Genomic DNA, 6000 nt, shown 5'->3' with positions numbered 1-6000 from the left:
CAATTCTAATTAACTTCATAATTTATACCTTTCAAATTTCAAAATTACACAGTTACCCTAACTTTTACAATTTTTTACGATTTAGTTCCTCACCAATTAACTCATCAAATGAGCTAATTTTTCAAAATTAACACTTTATCTAAATATTATAAGCTACTAATAGCCTTTACTAAAAAGCTTTAATACCAAACCCTAAGATTTAATATTTTTCACAATTTGGTCCTAAAATCAATTTCTATTGAAATTACTTGATAAAATAATCATATAACAAAATTAAAACTTCAAATCCATGTTAATTCATCATAAACACCCAACACTCATCAATGGTAACTTTCAAAATTACCCATTGAATCAAAAACTAATTAATTAGATAGTTGGATCTAATTGTAAAAGTCTTAAAACACAAAATTACAAGAAAAGAGCAAGAATTGAACTTACATGAAGTAAAATAAATAAAACTAGCTTAAAATCTTCTCCTATGGCATTTTTGGCTGATTAGTTGAAGAAGAATAGCCTAGAAAAGTATATAATTCAATTTAATTAAGTTAACTTGGCAAATTTTATAATTTTGCCCTTAAATCACCTAATTCCAAGATTTATTTTCTGCTTATGCCGCCTCAGCCATTCATTGGGTATCTAATTGCCCTTTTAGTCCTCCCTTATTTACCATTTATACTTTTTAATCACTTTAGCAAGTTTTGCACTTTTTTCAATTTAGTCATTTTTAATTAATTAACGAAACTTTAATACAACCTTAATGACACTTTGTAAATATTTATAAAAATATTTGCGGCTCGATTTATAAAATCGAGGTCTCAATCCCTCGTTTTCAAAACAAATTAATCTAACAAATATTTCTAAAGCATAATTCACTAATTCATAAGCCTTCCTAAATTCACAATCGACTCATAAACACTATATAATAAAATTTACGAGCTCACTTGTCAGATTTACTAGTCTCAAACCATTGTTTCTGACACCACTAAAAATTGGGTTGTTACACCAATGGGGTTCACTAATGGGTTAATTAAAAACGTAGGCTTTTTATGGGATAAATGGGTTAAAATGTAAGTGCCTTTATCATCTCAATATATCAAAATAAACGTGTAGTCTCGACATTCATAATTGAAGCAAGTTCTAGAATAACAAATCAAGTTGACACACTCATAACTAATAATAGAATGAGTATGAAAAATGTATGCTCTAAAAGCTCAAAATCTCACAAAAAATCATGGTTTTGATGTCAAACTTGCAAATTTCAAACTTCAAGATAATACCTTAATTTAGGGAAACAACCTAAAATTTTTAATTTCGAAAAATAAGTTATCATGCTTAATTCTCTCATGTCTTAACGTTTAAATCAACCAATGCACAAATATCTACAAATTAATCCAAAACACATCAACAAAAATCCCAAATCGAAAAAAATTCATTCTAATGGAAGTATGAGAAAATCCCTTAAAGACAAGAAATAATTCAGGAATTTTCTAATAATTATATGAATAATCTCCCCACACTTAAGATGTACATTGTCCTCAATGTACAAATAGATATAAGCACGGTATAAGCAGAATATCATAAGTGAGGGAGAAAACTAAAACTGCCCTAAATATGGATGAATTCGCCAGAACTATGAAAATTGGAAATGTAGGCAAATCTAAATGCAGTGCATGGTTCCGAGCAAACTAATAAGAAAATAAACACAAATAATGAAGAAGATTAAGATGTTACAAACTCGATTAGAAATAACCATAAAAATAAAAATATAGTTCAAAAGATAATAAATGAAATAAGTCAAAGAAAATAAAAATTAAACAACTAAAAGCAAAATAAAAAATAAAACTAAAAATAAAATCAGTGGTCTTCATCGTTGGAGGCATCGTGATTGTGAGGCGCCGGTGCTGAAGAGGAGATGTGAAGGTGCTGACAGATCTGCTGCAATGTCACATTAATACTGTTAAATTGCTCAAAAAAGTGTCGCTCGAAATGAGTGAACCATTCAAAAAGGTCCTCTAAGGTGGCACCAAATGTAGCAGGATGGTGACTTAGAGATGGAGGATGAGGTGGATCCTCATGGTGGAAGGGGACATAATCAGTGAAGTCCACATGTTAATCCTTAGGATCAGAATGATATAATTGGTATTGAAGAGGATCCACTCCACGTAGTCACTTGATCATCCTTATGTGACTTATACTCGAGGACCCTTGCGGGGTCATCTGTTCAACCAGTGTGAAGGAGGCGGACTGTTCCAAAGTGTTGAGGATGCTGAAGTGTCATGCGAGGCGAGTCACGTAAGGGCCTAAACAGAAAGGGCCCTTCCTACTGCGCTCTGTCTGATGGTGGACGGCTAGGGCAATGAAATAAGCAAGAGTAAAGGTGCACCCCGTGGCTATGCTACACAAAAAATATGCATCGATTGTACCGACGACGCCAGTGCTCTCCCTCTGACCGGTCAAAGTGTGAGCCAACATGACATGAATATAGCATAAGGCCAAAGGTAGGGAAGTCACCTTCGATTGACTCGTATCATAGGGCATCATACTCCCAGTAAGGTTGACCCTGCATAAATAAGGCGAGTAGTAGATTTGTATATATAAAGTAAGAAAACCCTCGGCACGTATGAACTTCTTAGTGTAGAGTCCTAATGCAATGCCGAACTCTAGGACGCTTATATGACGCATCGTGCCACCGAGTTTGAAAGTAATAGTGCCCAGATCACCATGTGTTGACATCACTTGTTGTAATAGGAATGCCGAACAAAACTCGAGAGTAAGCTCCAAGTAGGTGAGTTCGACTATGGAGAAGAATCGGTCTTAAGGAGCTGTGGCAATCAGTGCACATACTCTATCAACTAATTGGACCTGTTTTGCAATGGCTCAATCAATGCAATGGCCTAATCCAAACGACCTTTGTTGGAGATGCTGATATAGGTCCTCTTGAGGACTCTGAGAAAATTGGAAGCATGGATGGCGTGCATCAGCAGAAGCGCCCAAGAAGAGGTCACGGCAGGAGTCTTCCGCTTCTTCGAAGTGGGGACGATGACTTTGGATTTTCCTCTAGTGTTCATCATGAAAAATCTGTAATAAAATAAAACAATCAAATAATAAAACCAAATGAAGCAAATAGGCGAACCAATCATAATAAAGGCAATCCAATAACTCATGCAATAATCGAAGTCAACATCAACAACTCGACGAAATACAATAAATCGACAACAAAAATAATATAAACAATAATCCTAGAGGAATACCAAAAGAAATAGGACTTAATACTAAAAAATTCAAGGATGGGTAGTAATAAAAATAAAATATGGTTGGAATAATCGATAACAAAAAAAGTACTAAATAATAAAATAAAAAATAATAAGTAAAAATAATACTAATACTAATAATACTAATTAAAAATAATACGAGTAAACAAGGTATCGCAAACATGTTCCACTAGGATTAAAAAAAAGAATAATGACAATACAAAATAATAATCAAAACAGTAAACAAATAATAATAAACTAATGATAAGAAAAATGAAAATAAATAAATAAACAAACAAATAACTGATTAAATAATTTGAAAAAAAAGGAGGGAAACGCAAACAGTGGGGAACTGACGATGGTTGGTGGCGGTGATAAGAGGTTCGCACGACAGAGAGGGGTCAGCTGTGGTAAAGACGGTGGGCATGGTGCGATGCAGTTGTGCGGGGTGAGGGAAGAGGGGAAATGAGAGAATAGGGAAAAAGGGCTGGTGGCTCAGGGTGTAGGGGCACGGGTTTGTCTCGTTGGAAGGAAGGGAGAGGGTTGTGAGCAATGGGGTGGCAATGGGGAGGGGTTGGTGGCGAATGGGAGAGAGGTAAGGGGGTGGGGGCAACGGAATAGAAGGAAAAAAAGAAAGAAAGGGGGAGGGTGTGGAGGTAGGGGTGGTTTGGTTAGGTGAAAGGGAGTAGGAATTATGGAAAGGAAAAGGAAAGGGAAAGGGAAAGGGAATGTGGCTAGTGATGAGGAGGAGAGGACGGACGTGGGGATGACGATGGCCGAAAAGAGGGAAATGTTCGGCGACGGCTAGGGTTTGAAGGTTGGAGGGTAGGGAGAAAGAAGACAAGCTAAGGGAAAAGAATAGGGTTTTGAGGGTTAAAAGGGTGACACGGTCGTATAAGGGCCTGTATTGGGCCACACGGCTGTTTCGCATGCTCGTGTGGATCTGTCTCAGCCCGTGTGCGTTTGAAAATTCAAACTCAATCTTCACACGGCCTCGAACACGCCCGTTTAAATAATACAACTAAAAATGCTTAAAGTTAGCTTTTGATTCTAAGTACAAGAATAAAATAAATTGTTGTGTATTTATTACAAAAACTTCATACGAAACGGAAAAACAACATAAGAAAAAAAGGAATATAAAAATTTAATACTACAAGAATTAAAGAGGAGTTATTGTTATTATTAAGAAAAAAGATTATTAGAGTTTGTGTGACCTGAATCTCGTCACTTGTTGAAGAAATAAATAAAGTGACAAAATAAACTGGACTTGGCCTTCGCGGTATGGACCATGCCGCACAAGTAGAATCTGTATAAAACTATACTTATTCTATTTGAAATTGGTTAGAATATGGTTTTTCAACCTTTAAATAGATGTAGTCGAAACTCTTCTTGTATCATTCGTTTTTCAACGTTAGTGAATTTCTTCTTCTCTGCCCGTAATTTTTTCCTGAAAGGGTTTCTAAAATTTGTGTGTTCTTATTTTTCTTATTTTGCGATCATTCTATTACCATTATCGATGTCTATTATTACAAACTAGTATCAGAGCTTTTCGGATTGCTTATCTCGATCACAGTAATGGCGAAAATGATGTATGATATTCTTTTGTTGGATCGCAACACCGGATTCATGTTGTGTTAGGTAAAGATGCAAGTAGTTCTTGCGCAGATAGATTTGGAGGATGCCCTACTAGGGTTAGATAAGATGCCTCCGACATGGACGCTTGAAGAAAAGAAGCATAAAGATTGAAAGGCTTTAACGCAATTATATCTGCATCTGTCGAATGAAATTCTACAGCACGTGTTGAAGGAGAAGGCCGCCGTTGCGTTATGGGCAAAACTGGAGCAGTTATGCATGCCAAAAACCCTAACTAGCAAGTTGCATCTGAAGTAGAGTTTTTATTCTCATCATTTGGAAGAAGGTACGTCAGTGCTCAAACACTTAACCATGTTTAAAGAAATTATCCCAAACTTAATTGCCATGGAGGTTCAGTATGATTAAAAAGATTTAGGGTTAATTCTACTTTGTTCATTATCCTCGTCTTATTCAACCTTTAGAGATACAATTTTATATAGTCGCGAATCTTTCACAATTAATAAATTTTATGCTTTCTTAGCCTCATATGACAAGATGAAGCATCTTGTGGCTAGATCTAACTCTTAGGGAGATGGTATCATTGTTCATGGGAGACAAGAACGAAATAATAATAATAATTATGGGAGGAGACATGAACGAAATCCTCGCAGTAAATTTAAGGGTAGATCGAGATCTTCAAACAGAGGTAAAACATATAGCTTTTGTAAGAAGAAATGACACATTAATTCTAAGTGCTATATGTTACAGAACAAGATCAAAAGGGAGGCGACGAATCAAAGGGGAAAACAACCAAAACAATCCGGTGAAGCTGATGTTATAGAAGACTACAGTGATGGTGAACTCCTAATTGCTTTTGCTGACAACTCTAAGTGAGCATTGAGTGGATCCTCGAATCTAGTTGCACCTTCCATATGAGTCCCAATCGGGATTGGTTTACAACATATGAAACAGTGTTTGAAAGAGTTATTTTGATGGGAAATAATGCTTCATGTAGAATCACTGGTATTGACACGATCAAAATTAATATGTTCGATGGAGTCATTGAAACACCCAGTAACGTGCGACATGTACTAGAATTGAAGAGAAATTTGATTTCGTGGAGTACTCTTGATTCAAAAGGGTATAAGTACACATCTGAAAGTGAGGTTCTAAAGAT

The sequence above is a fragment of the Gossypium raimondii genome, chromosome 2, assembly GCF_025698545.1.
Source record: "Gossypium raimondii isolate GPD5lz chromosome 2, ASM2569854v1, whole genome shotgun sequence".
Taxonomy (NCBI): Eukaryota; Viridiplantae; Streptophyta; class Magnoliopsida; order Malvales; family Malvaceae; genus Gossypium; species Gossypium raimondii.
Note: the sequence above shows the minus strand (reverse complement) of the source record.